The sequence below is a fragment of the Crinia signifera genome, chromosome 3, assembly GCF_055691185.1.
Source record: "Crinia signifera chromosome 3, ASM5569118v1, whole genome shotgun sequence".
Classification (NCBI taxonomy): Eukaryota; Metazoa; Chordata; class Amphibia; order Anura; family Myobatrachidae; genus Crinia; species Crinia signifera.
Window position 1 is genome coordinate 69,966,661 of NC_139219.1, and position 14,011 is coordinate 69,980,671.

At 47.0% G+C, this 14,011-nt stretch overlaps 1 long non-coding RNA gene across 2 annotated transcripts; it reads left to right on the forward strand.

The window, feature by feature from the left end:
• The first annotated feature begins 1,155 nt into the window (after nt 1-1,155).
• Nucleotides 1,156-13,381, forward strand: LOC146062517 (uncharacterized). 2 transcript variants are annotated; one of them, XR_014471368.1, is made up of 4 exons: nt 1,156-1,244; nt 8,444-8,554; nt 11,372-11,552; nt 13,051-13,381. It is a non-coding gene; the product is annotated as an uncharacterized LOC146062517 (long non-coding RNA). The 2 variants fall into 2 exon arrangements; XR_014471367.1 differs by lacking the exon at nt 1,156-1,244 and adding an exon at nt 7,562-7,620.
• The last annotated feature ends 630 nt before the right edge of the window (nt 13,382-14,011 follow it).

The following is a 14,011-nucleotide window of genomic DNA, read 5'->3' on the forward strand; positions in this document are numbered from 1 at the left end:
CAAAGATAGTGGGACAGAACCCTCACATCGAGTCTGTCCCACCAAGTCCAAGACTTTAGACGCTGGTCCTGCTCTTAAGGTGGCCATACACATGCAGATTTATCTTCAGATCTGGCTGGTTGGAACAAAAACATGGTTATGGATGAGAGCAAATGACAGTGGACCATTTGCTTGGAAATGCTGGAAAACTGACAAACTGTCACTCATCCATAACCATGTTTTTGTTCCAACCAGCCAGATCTGAAGATAAATCTGCACGTGTATGGGCACATTTACACTCTCTGCACCTCCTTATTCTGTACTGAGGCGACTGTGTGTGAGCCTTAATGTAGTTTCAAGAATCTACTAACATCATTGGGCCTTACTAATCCACCGCTAGGTGAATGTCCTGCCATAGGCTGGAGAATGGTCTCTATATTGTGCAGGACGGCATAAGGTCATTAGGTCAACCCTTTTTAGGTTGACGAAAATGTGTGTATTATCTTCAGTAGCAGCAGTTTTGGTTAAAGGGATAGTCAGTCCCTTGTATGTATACAAAAGAAAAAAGAACAAGAACTGCGCTTATGTGGAATACATTTTCTCCGGTATTAAATATAATTTAAGACCTCAATTTAATGTGCTATATAGTGTGGTCCATACACACTGTGCGACTATGCTCAGCCTGTATGGACAGCGATGATTCATTGCTGGGGGAAAAGCCGCTCAGTTCATACACACGCAGCGCTATGCAAAGCCATCCTCAAAGCCTCTCATCTGCTGGTATAACCAGCAGATAAGCGACTTTCCCGGCGATGATGCGGGAGCGCGCAGCAGCGCTCATCGCCAGGGCATACACACTGGGCGGCTTTGAGCTGAAACCTGCTGTTTTGAGCGACTTTCAGCTCAAACTCGCCCAGTGTGTATGGGCCTTAAAACTCTTGTTTTAAATGTAATTCATATGTACAAGTAATTTTGGTACTTAAGATGCAACAACAAATACATATTTCTAATCTGCAAAAACCTAATATGGATGCCATTTAGATTAAATCTGTTACTATGGAAACATGCCAACAAAACACAGGGATTGGCAGAATATAGGTTACATGATGCAAGATCACGTGTTTGGAGAAATACTCCGTCCAGCCCTGAATTGGAACGCAGGCACTCCAGCCAGCCCCCATTTTGTGGAGATGGAACGCATGTACGACTTCTGGATTGCGAAATGTGACTGGAAGTACAGACGGCTGTGAGAACCCAGAACAGAGGTAATAGCATCCCATTACTACACCTATTGGTATCACGTGACATAAACATAAGGGTCACGTGATCGGGAATGAAAGAGTGAAATATGTATGAACAATTTATTTTTATGTCTGTCTTCTATTTTTATTTCGGATTTCCTGAATGGCAGTAGCGCACGCAGGGGGGGTTTCTGAGTACACAGAACCCCCCCCCAGGAGTCTAAGGGCCCTCAGATGAAAGCTGAGGGTCCCCTCTTTCCATGGGTATAAGAATTGTAAAAATCGGCCTTTGGGAACCAGAGATATCTGACTTCAAAGCAGTGGTCCCCATCCAAGCCTGTTAATTGTTATTCCCAGTCAGATATTTCAGGTTATGTCTGACTTAGAGTTTTTCTGAGGGTATATTCCAAAAGCTGGGACTTTTCCCCTTTGAGGGACACTAGCAGCTTGTCTCTACTGTTCCCAGAACTAGAGATATCAGCCTTCCAGCAGCTGGTTACTGCTCCAGCTCCACACACCTGGTATGTAGTATTATATTTTCGTGGGCAGAGTGCTCTGCCTCCTGAACTCTGATCTCCTAGTCCCCATTACCATTTGGTAGGTGGGATTCTCTAGTTTTTAATTCTAAGAAATCTATTTCTGGGAACTGGAGATATCTGCAGTCAAGCAAGCTGTCCTCCCACCAGAAAATTATGAATAATAAGCCCACTCCACTATACATCCCTCCTCTGCGTATTAAACATCCTCTACCACCCTGGAAGTTATGTATCAGGGCCCCTACATTCCGCCCAATGCCCCCTTCTCCCACCCCATCTCCCACCATCTGGGCAGTAAAGCGGTAATTAGTGAAAATTACTGATCCAGTCCCTACATGCTGAGCGGTTGGTATAATACCCCCTACCAACCACGGGACATCAAAGCTTCCCCCACCCCTACCGCTGGAGGATCGGTAGGGGCCCCAATACATTGCTATGCTCAGGGGTCATACACTGCTGTTGATGCCCCGAGTATATATATGTATGTATATATATTTTTTAATTATTATTATTTATATACATTTGGTCTATCTATAATACTTTAACTGACCCGGCATATACTGGGTCACCTAAGTGTCCATCTCTGTGCTTTGCTCCGCCCCTCTGGAAACCCCCTTCTGAAAATCCTGCGTTTGCCACTGAATGGTATATATAAATTGAGTTTCAAAGGGAAATTATGTATGTATGTACAACGTGTAATGCTAACAATGAACAGCTGTAGCAATTAGCGGCCATATTGGCCCAAGGTATAAATACTATGATCCAACTATAGGAAAGACACCTTTGAAAAAGCTGAGGACTCCTCAGCAAAACGCGTCAGGGCACAGACACCTTTATCCCTCTTTAATCATCCAGTGTGCATTACAATTTTTTTTATTTATGGATACCTGAACCAGGACTTGTGGACACATATTCATTGGAGCAGCACATTGCCAGCACAGGCAGCTGTGTAGGGATACTATATATCCACAACTGCCAGTGCCGTCAGGGCCGGCGCTACCCACTCAGCAGAGGATGCAGTGTAGGGAGGCGCAATGGAAAACGCAATATTTTTAGATGGGGGTTTCCAAATGTATTCTAAAATCTTCCACTCTGCAGCACATTGGAGTAAGTACGGGAGTCTAGGGAGTGGTGACAGCCCTACAAATTGGTCTTTTTATACAATGGATACAGTATGGAATGCAGTATTAATATGTCACAGTACAGATGGTCTATAGTATGGGCTGTTTTGAACATTTAAATAAGAGATGTGGTCAGGAAAAGGTTAATCATATCATATAAATAAATACACAGACATAGAACCAGTACTGCTCTTTCTAAGCTCACAATCTCCCACTTCATGGTAAGGCTTCTGTCTCTTCCTCCTGGCAGCTGCTGCTCTCTGGTCTTTTGCAATGTTTGAGGGCTCAGATCCACACATACAGTAAATGTGGTAGAAAAAGCTGGTACACTATTCACGTGCAACAGCTCCGCTCCGTCCCTTACAGTGCATGATGTGCTGGCAGCTCTATTGATCCTATTATATACCAATGCTATTGTTGTCATAAGTGAAGGCACTTACCAAGAGCAATGGGTTTCTGGGCAACCAGAACCCCCCCGTGTTTGCCTGGCATCGGGCTGGAGAGGAGCTTTCAATGCTCTGCATCCCCGCTGCTGTTTAGCTGTTACTGCCTGGTTGCCTGCTCCTCACATGATGACAGGGAACAGCAGCGCAGTGAAACCTGTCCTCCGCTAGTCGCTATTCCAGTGGTTTCCAACCTGTGCACCTAGGCTCCCTGGGGTGCCTCGGAGCACTTGCAGTGGTGCCTCAGGTTGGTGGTCCAGAACCAATTCAAATTGTTTATGGCCAATAAAACAGGCAAAATCAGTGCTTGGGGCTTCCAATTATAAAATATGTGGGGAAACAGAAGTGAATTGTGTTCCTCACCACATAAATGGACCTAAGGATGACATTTAAGCACAATTTATTTCATTAAAAAAAAATGTTTATTCTTGGTAACAAACTTTGGCCTAGTGGTGCCCTGAAAAATATTCTGATACTCTAGGGTGCCGTGATTCAAAAAAGTTTGGGAACCTCTGCGCTAGTCTGATTGCCTATATCAGGACCCTCCCTCTTTTCTCACTTCTGCTCCTGTCAATATTGATGACAAATAGCATCTTAGCACTCCTCCCTTCCTTCCTTCCTTCCTTCCTCCCTCCCTCCCGTCTCTCTAACATCAGCGGCAGATTGGGGGGGAGGGGGGGGTTAATCATACATGTTCCATACCCCCCATCATTTTTGTGCTATGGTCACACAACAGTAACAGAAAGTCATGTGACTCTGGAAGAGCCAGCACTTAGGGATGGCCATCGGTGCAGTCACCATTGATGATTGCCATCAATGGCGATTCTGCATCCAGACAGCGATAGTTAAAAACTATGTTTTAGCTATCAATGGTTATCCATTATCTCGCCTACAGGCCAATCAGAATGTGTGGGCTGGGCATCCAGGTTCTTGGGGGGGAGGGCGGAGCTATGCTCTGTGTCCCGGCACCTTAAAGATGTAGGAAAACCATCTGGTTCTCCCCCATTGATGGCAAAAGTATTTGACATCGGCCATAAACCATCAATGATTTTGAATCATTGATGGTCGATGGCCATCCCTACCAGCACTCAGATAAGCAAGTTGCAGCAGCCAGCAACACCACATGCACATAAAGGAGCAGAAACTCAGTCAGCAGAGGCTAAGTTGGAGGGGGAGTTGGAATGTTAACAATGTGTACTGCATGATTTTCCTCAGTGGTGCACAGAAGGCAATACTCACCTACTCCAGCACTCCACTGTCATCTGTGCCCATCTGCTGCTTCAGGAACAGCTGGACCAGCTCCTGCATGATGAAGCAGGCCATGGAAGGACTGTGCAGTGTAGTGTGAAGGATATTGGTGGTAGTTTAGTGTGTGCAGAGGGGGTGTAGACTAGTGGTGGTAGTGTAGTGTGTGGAGAGGGGGTGTAGGTTAGTGGTGGTAGTGTTTGCAGAGGGGATGTAGGTTAGTGGTGGTAGTTTAGTGTGTGCAGAGGGGGGTGTAGGTTAGTGGTGGTAGTGTAGTGTGTGCATAGGGGTGTAGATTAGTGGTGGTAGAGTGTAGTGTGTGCAGAGGGGGTGTAGCTTAGTGGTGGCAGTGTGTGCCGAGCGGGGTGTAGGTAAGTGGTGGTAGTGTATGCAGAGGGGGATGTAGGTTAGTGGTGGTAGTGTAGTGTGTGCAGAGGGGGGGGGGGGGGTGTAGGTTAGTGGTGGTAGTGTGTGCAGAGGGGGGTGTAGGTTAGTGGTGGTAGTGTGTGCAGAGGAGGGTGTAGGTTAGTGGTGGTAGTGTGTGCAGAGGGGGGTGTAGATTAGTGTGGTAGTGTAGTGTGTGCAGAGGGGGTGTAGGTTAGTGGTGGTAGTGTGTGCAGAGTGGGGTGTAGGTTAGTGGTGGTAGTGTAGTGTGTGCAGAGGGGGTGTAGGTTAGTGGTGGTAGTGTGTGCAGAGGGGGTGTAGGTTAGTGGTGGTAGTGTGTACAGAGGGGGGTGTAGGTTAGTGGTGGTAGTGTAGTGTGTGCAGAGGGGAGGTGTAGGTTAGTGGTGTTATTGTGTGCAGAGGGGGGTGTAGGTTAGTGGTGGCAGTGTGTGCAGAGGAGGGTGTAGATTAGTGGTGGTAGTGTAGTGTGTGCAGAGGGGTGTAGGTTAGTGGTGGTAGTGTAGTGTGTGCAGAGGGGATGTAGGTTAGTGGTGGTAGTGTAGTGTGTGCATAGGGGGTGTAGATTAGTGGTGGTAGTGTAGTGTGTGCAAAGGGGGTGTAGATTAGTGGTGGTAGTGTAGTGTGTGCAGAGGGGGTGTAGGTTAGTGGTGGTAGTGTGTGCAGAGGGGGGTGTAGGTTAGTGGTGGTAGTGTAGTGTGTGCAGAGAGGGGTGTAGGTTAGTGGTAGTAGTGTGTGTAGAGGGGGGTGTAGGTTAGTGGTGGTAGTGTAGTGTGTGCAGAAAGGGGTGTAGGTTAGTGGTAGTAGTGTGTGCAGAGGGGGGTGCAGGTTAGTGGTGGTAGTGTCGTGTGTGCAGAGGGGGTGTAGGTTAGTGGTGGTAGTGTAGTGTGTGTGAGAGTGCCTGAGTGCCGTAAAGTCCATTATAGGAACGGGAATCCATCCAAAGTGGAAAATAAGGGTGTCTTTTCCCTCAAATATGTGTTAGTTGATGCTTGTTCTTGTTTTCTGTTTAGTTTGACCACTGAAAGTCTACAAGTCTTAGGTCAACATGTGCCAACAGGTGGTATTTCATGCCCTACCATCCACAGCGTGGTGGGAGAATAAAATAGAGTGCCGATGGTAACGAGTGCAGCGAGTGCAGCGAGGGGATGCGGTACACTTTTATGGTGTCTATTTTGACTATGTTGACATTCGGGATGAAAAATATGAAAAATTCATGTTAACTTTTTGACTGTCAACCTAGCTAGCCCATGTCAACCTAAAGCTTGTGTCAACCTAATGACTCTGCCACTCAGTTTCATTATGAAAATAAGTAATATTCACTCAGCAATCTAATATCACAGTGCAGATAGTGCTTTATGTCCCACTGTGCTCAGTATTAGTGGTCCATGCTGGTGTGAGCTTCCTCCAGGTGACTCCAGTCTCCTAACACACTCCAAAATCATACTAAGTGTGTGCGTGTGCATGTGTTTAGGGCAAGAGTGACAACGCACCAGCCAGTCAGCTAATAACTGCCGTATCATAAGCTGGGTTTGGCAAATGACAGTTGGGAGCTGATTGGTTTGTTTATCACTCTCCATGTTTTCACTTTTCAAGGCTTAGTACATCTCACCCTCTGGGTTAAATTTATTGGGATGAGAGATTCAGAAAGTGAGAGATTTGGTAAGAAATCTTCAGGTTTTTTTAAAGCGGCAATCATTTACACTGCAATAGCAAACAGGTTTTGCAGGGTAAATGATTGCCGCCTTAAAAAAAACTTGCGATTTCTTACCAAATCTCTCACTTTCTGAATCTCTCATCCTATTAACTCTCCAACTCTGTGTTTCTTTGTGTACACCTGAACAATACATCCATATGTGCTAGCTCTTTAGCCCAGGAGCTATTAGTTATCCATGGGCTTACAGAGCATGAAAATTGGCAAGTGTACGGGGGCCCCCAGAGATATCAGTGTGCCAGGCCCTTAGATTTCTGTTGCTAGCCCTGGTCCCTAGGAGTCAGTGCAGCATGCATAATTAGTGATGTCATAATGAGGTCACAGAGGCCAGCCAGGTGCTAGTGACCAGTAACTTCCATTACTCTGTGCTAGTGACAGTTGGTGGTTAGATTTCAGTCATGTCTGACATGAATTTTGTTGAAGAGCCTACTGAGGATCCCCCAGTTGCGAAGCGTACTAAGCTGGAAGACCCAGATAAATGTGCCTTTATTGCAGCACTGGGCCTTGTTCCCAGACAGCAGGCAGAGGAGATGAGGACCAAGGTCCCAGAGAAGAGGAAGAGGATACGGAGACCAAATCCTAAATTTGTGAACAGTGCCAGAAACCCGTTTGTCTCTGGTAAAGGATATATCCCAGAGTGAGGATGGAGAGGAGGAAACAGAGAGGAGGATGAGGAGGAGACAGAGAGGAGAGGAGGCGTTTCTTTAGACATATAGATTATTAAATTGATGATAAGAATAGGAAACTGATGATAAGAATACTAAACTTTAAATTACTTGTTGATTTCATTTTGATATTACTTTTTTTTTTAAATAGATAAGATATAGGTAGATTCTATCTATCTATCTATCTATCTATCTATCTATATGTCTATCGATGCCAAACAGGCCTACCCACCAAAATATGTCCTGCCGATCCGAGAAAACCACAAAAAGAAAGGTAATTAACTGGATGCTGAAGGAAACCAATAACAAGATACATCTTACTGGTATTACAATGTTTGTGCCAATAACGGATATATATAGTTTGCAGCTGAGGCCAGGGCCGGCTCTACCATTAGGCAGCTTTAGGCAACTGCCTATAGCACCAGGTTCTAAGGGGGTGCCACCAAGTCTGCCTATCAAAAAATTAAATACGTCTATGGGGATCCTTGTACTTAATGCAGGTGGTGGCTGTGGCAATTCTAAGACCACACCTCCAAACTCTCACTTGAGGCTTACTTCCCTACTGTGCTGCCCCCTCTTCCTTGTACTGGTTTTTGGGAGCCTCCCTGCCATTCTGTAATGTTAGGCAAGTTGGAAAATGGTTATTGGTGGCAGTATGGGGAAGGGGGGGATGCAGTGGGTTGAAGTTTTGCCTAGGGTGCTAAGAAGTCTTACATCGGCCCTGGCTGTAGCCCCTGAGGTTCACCGCACCTCACAGCTTATTATAAGAGGATGTGTATAGAGATCCATCGAATCCAATAATACGCTATTTATATCACACTTGTCTCCCAATAGGACCCAAAGGGGGAAATGTATGAAGCTTGGGGAGTTGTATCTATCCCCATAAAGAATGTTATGTGCAAGGTGATAAATACTCCAGCCAATCAGCTCCAATATGTAAATGTACAGTTAGTAGCTGATTGGCTGGAGCATTATCACCTTGCATAGTTCTTTATGGTGTTTTAAGTGTTTTGTTTTTTCATCTTAAAAAAAATAGATACAGGTTAAACCCTAATTATTACAATACAGATCTAAGCATTGTATCTTCTGTTTTATAGACACTAAAAGAACATTATTGAAATGCTTCAGCGTTTCCGAAGGCCTCTAATATGGAGGCCGCTAGAACTGTACAAAGATCCACAGAGTCAGAGCCGCAAGGTTGGATTTGGGTGAGTTATTTAGTTTCTGTGCTGGGTAAATACTGGCTGCTTTATCTTTACTGAAATTTAGATATCAGTTTGAACACACCCCATCCAAATCTAATGGCCCCCATCCCTAATGCGATATGGCCACTTTTCGTCCGATTCCGATATGGCCATATCACATTTCCTTTTCCTCCAAACCGAGGCGCGTTCGTGTGCTGGAACAGATTGTCATAGCTGCCATGAATATGTAACATATTCCGCAGCCATGTAAGAGAAAAATATAACAGCGCTGGCTTGTTTCTCAAATAATTCAGAAATTTGACGGTTTCTTAGTAATATAAAAATGTTATGAACATTATACACACATATTAAAAATAAACACATACATGTATTTTAGTATGTGGAAAAGACACACTAAAAAATAAAAATTCATTAAATTATGAGCCCTATAGACACTTTTAGACTCCTATATCCAGGATTATATGTATCTGGAAGGGATGTCTCTAAGTATAGCAGTGGTATATTACCAGGTGGCCAGTTCCAGATATATGATAAAATAGCAGTTATCTGATTCTGTAGGTTGTAAAATTTGGCAGAGGCGCTAACACGGGGTTGCAGAGAACCGCGCTGTGTGCATCTCTCTGTGCGGCCGCAGGCAACCCGGCACTGTCTGCGTGACTGTCTGGCAGCTGTCAGAAGTAATGCTGTAAATCGGACGAAGGAGAGGCGGGCAGTCAGGTGAAATCCTGCTAGAGCACTGCACAGCTACGCAGACAGTGCCGGGTTGCCAGTGGGCGCACAAAAGGATGCACAGCAGCACAAAGCGCGACTCTCTGCAAAGTGCAAACCCTGTGTTGGCGCTCCGGGGGCGGTGAGTGACTTGAATGCTGGGGACGCGTTCCGGGCTGAGGGTAGGAGGAGGAGGGGCTGGGGGGGGGGGGTTGTATAGGGGTTTTCAAGAGTTATGTGAGAGGCTCAAAAGTAGATTCTTGGGGGAGTAGGGGCGGCAAGCTAAAATTTTGCCTAGGGTGCATGAAAGCCTAGCACCGGCCCTGTGTATGGTTAGGGTTATAGGCTGCGGTGTGTGTGTATGGTTAGGGTTATAGGCTGTGGGGTGTGTATGGTTAGGGTTACAGGCTGTGTGGTGTGTGTGGTTAGGGTTATAGGCTGCGGGGTTTGTGTATGGTTAGGGTTACAGGCTGTGTGGTGTGTGTGGTTAGGGTTATAGGCTGCAGTGTGTGTGTGTGTATGGTTAGGGTTATAGGCTGCGGGATGTACAGATGGGTCAGGTCCCATCCTGGCTGGCGGGTCGCCAGAACGTCCGCGCTGGTGACCCGCCAGCAGCCGCGCCAGCGAATACACTGAGACGCGCGTGCGTCTAACGCGCACGCGCGTCTCAGTCTCCGTCGCCAGCGCGATGGAAACCCTGTCCGTCTCCGCCTCAGGGAGACGGACAGGGTTAGGGGGGGTTAGGGGGGGATGCGGGCAGGCGGCGGGGACCCCGGTTTACCGCCGGCAAGCCGGCGGGGACCCGGGGGAACGGATGGAAGTGCCGTCGGAAGGGGACGCGCGCGCCTCTCGTGCGCGCGTCCCCTTCTCACCATCGCCATGGCGCTGGCGGGGGATGGCGGCTGGCGACGCCAGCGCCATCCCCTGCCAAGATGGGACCAGACCCATCTGTATGTGTATGGTTAGGGTTATAGGCTGCGGTGTGTGTGCGTGTATGGTTAGGGTTATAGGCTGCGGGATGTGTGTATGGTTAGGGTTATAGGCTGCGGGGTGTGTGTATGGTTAGGTTTATAGGGTGCATGGGTGTGTATAGTTAGGGTTATAGGGTGCATGGGTGTGTATAGTTAGGGTTATAGGGTGCATGGGTGTGTATAGTTAGGGTTATAGGGTGCATAGGTGTGTATGGTTAGGGTTATAGGGTGCGTGGGTGTGTATGGTTAGGGTTATAGGGTGCGTGGGTGTGTATGGTTAGGGTTATAGGGTGCGTGGGTGTGTATGGTTAGGGTTATAGGGTGCGTGGGTGTGTATGGTTAGGGTTATAGGGTGCGTGGGTGTGTATGGTTAGGGTTATAGGGTGCGTGGGTGTGTATGGTTAGGGTTATGGGGTGTATGGGTGTGTATGGTTAGGGTTATAGGGTGCATGGCTGTGTATGGTTAGGGTTATAGGGTGCAGTGTGTGTGTATAGTTAGGGTTATAGGGTGCATGGCTGTGTATAGTTAGGGTTATAGGGTGCATAGGTGTGTATGGTTAGGTTTATAGGGTCCATGGGTGTGTATGGTTAGGGCTATAGGCTGTGGGGTGCATATTTGGTTTATAGACTGTGTGTGTTTTGGGGTTCTGATGACCCTGAAGGTTTTAGCCCCCGCAGTGGTCATTACTAACCTTTCCCTGCTTTGCTTGAAAAGGGCTGCTTGTGGGGTTGATCTCTATACCTATAACATAACAATGCTGACATCCCAACTGCTATCGAATGATCAGGATGCTGATGCTGGAATACAGACAGCCAGCATTCTTATTGGTAAATCAGTAAGGGCAGGCTAGTGTGCGGCCAGCGAAGGAGGGGTTAGGTAGGTTTTGGCCCTATTGGGGGAACTTAGGCTTAGGCTGCGAGGGGAGGTTAGGGTTAGACTAGGCGGTGCCGGAGTTAGATTTAGGGGCACTGTCCCTCCTTGCACAGATGAAATGTTGGGAAGTTAGCTACTGGTAATATCTGTAACATAAGTATAAAGCTCCCAGGAAGGAGTACAGCTCCCATTGCAGCATGCCAACAACGTGACTGGATTTATTATTTCTTTTGAATGACTCTTTCTTCCTATCACCGTTCTGCTCAGCTTCCTTCTGGCGGAGGAAGCGGTGCCTGGTCGGGGCGGTCACCCAAGTAACTATCACTCTCCCAATGACCCATCTCCAGATACATTTGGTTCCCATCTGAAGGATTCCTGTTGCTGGATCTGGAGTACATCTGGTCCTACATCACCTTCACCTGTTTATGGGGCGTTTATCCCGTGCAGTGTGAGTATTTATCCCTGGCAGTGTGAGTATTTATCCCGGGCAGTGTGAGTATTTATCCCAGGCAGTGTATTTATCCCTGGCAGTGTGAGTATTTATCCCTGGCAGTGTGAGTATTTATCCCGGGCAGTGTGAGTATTTATCCCTGGCAGTGTGAGTATTTATCCCAGGCAGTGTGAGTATTTATCCCAGGCAGTGTATTTATCCCTGGCAGTGTGAGTATTTATCCCGGGCAGTGTGAGTATTTATCCCGGGCAGTGTATATATCCCTGACATTGTGAGTATCCCTGGCAGTGTGAGTATATATCTCGGGCAGTGTGAGTATTTATCCTGGGCAGTGTTAGTATTTATCCCGGGCAGTGTGAGTAATTATCCCGGGCAGTGTGAGTAATTATCCTGGGCAGTGTTAGTATTTATCCCGGGCAGTGTGAGTGTTTATCCCGGGCAGTGTGAGTATTTATCCCAGGCAGTGTGAGTGTTTATCCCAGGCAGTGTGAGTATTTATCCCAGGCAGTGTGAGTATTTATCCCAGGCAGTGTATTTATCCCTGGCAGTGTGAGTAGTTATCCCGGGCAGTGTGAGTATTTATCCCGGGCAGTGTATATATCCCTGGCATTGTGAGTATCCCTGGCAGTGTGAGTATATATCTCGGGCAGTGTGAGTATTTATCCTGGGCAGTGTTAGTATTTATCCCGGGCAGTGTGAGTAATTATCCCGGGCAGTGTGAGTAATTATCCTGGGCAGTGTTAGTATTTATCCCGGGCAGTGTGAGTGTTTATCCCGGGCAGTGTGAGTATTTATCCCGGGCAGTGTGAGTGTTTATCCCGGGCAGTGTGAGTGTTTATCCCAAGCAGTGTGAGTATATATCCCAGGCAGTGTGAGTATATATCCCAGGCAGTGTGAGTATTTATCCTGGGCAGTGTGAGTGTTTATTCTGGGCAGTGTGAGTAATTATCCCGGGCAGTGTGAGTAATTATCCCAGGCAGTGTGAGTAATTATCCTGGGCAGTGTTAGTAATTATCCCGGGCAGCGTGAGTAATTATCCCAGGCAGTGTTAGTATTTATCCCGGGCAGTGTGAGTATTTATCCCTGGCAATGTGAGTGTTTATCCTGGACAGTGTGAGTATATATACCGAGCAGTGTGAGTATAGATCCCAGGCAGTGTGAGTATATATCCCGGGCAGTGTGAGTATATATCCCGGGCAGTGTGAGTGTTTATCCCGGGCAGTGTGAGTGTTTATCCCGGGCAGTGTGAGTATAGATCCCAGGCAGTGTGAGTATATATCCCGGGCAGTGTGAGTGTTTATCCCGGGCATTGTGAGTGTTTATCCCGGGCAGTGTGAGTATATATCCCGGGCAGTGTGAGTATATATCCCGGGCAGTGTGAGTATTTATCCCTGGCAGTGTGAGTATTTATCCCTGGCAGTGTGAGTATTTATCCCTGGCATTGTGATTAATTATCCCATGCACTGAGAGAGCAAATGTTTTTGTTCTTCCAAAGGTTGTACAATATGTCTGAGACTGGGGATAGACACAGTAACACGTGTGCTCAGAGCCCCCTACTGGAGAGATCACAAAGTGCAGGATGCTGATCACCCAGTTGCTGCCATCTGCTGGCGAGATCACAGAGTGCTGGATGCTGCCACCTGCTCGGAACAAGCCAAGCTGCAAGCGGTGTGAGATAAAAGAAGAAAGGCGCTAATAGCAGTTTATTGCACCCAGTGGTTACATTTACTGTATCCATGACAAGTTTTCCTGTTACATGCACATGAGCATTACAGCATTCATATGTACAATTGTCAGTGCAAATAAACATGTATGACTGGTCATTTACTTTTACTTGTCTGACTTTATGCTTCAATCATCACTGACAAGCATATCACTAATTTAAGCTTTAATGATTCTTTAGCATTAGTAAGTGGGATGCGGTGGTCAGTGTCTGGGGGTGTAAGGGTAGGCTTTTCCTGAAAGGCCACACCCCTTAAAGGAATGCCACACATTTTTTTTGGTGTGTGTGTGTGTGTGTGTGGAGGGGGTTACTGTTCACACTGGGACCCAAATAGTCTAGAAACGGCCCTGGGCTGTGCAGTCAGTGGGTGTGGCTACTTTGTCAGTAGGTGTGGCTACTTTGTCAGTAGGTGGAGACAGTTTATCGGCAGGTGGGCAATGTGTGTGAGTCAGCGTGGGTGACCAGGAATGGTCCAAGCTACCTCTCCACTTCTTCAGAATCAATTGTGCACTGTGCACTGCTGCACATAGGACTGTAAGCCTGGCAATCCAATGGTGCACCACTGATGACCATAATACATTGAGCCAATCAGCAGGGCTGAGCATTTCAAAGACCAATCAGGAAAGAGGGACAAGGCTAAGCATGACACTGGGGGAGCAGTTACAGACAATGCCGCTTGCTTCCTGGGGGGAGGGGCACACTGCAGCATTACTGACGTTAATGGAGGAAAACC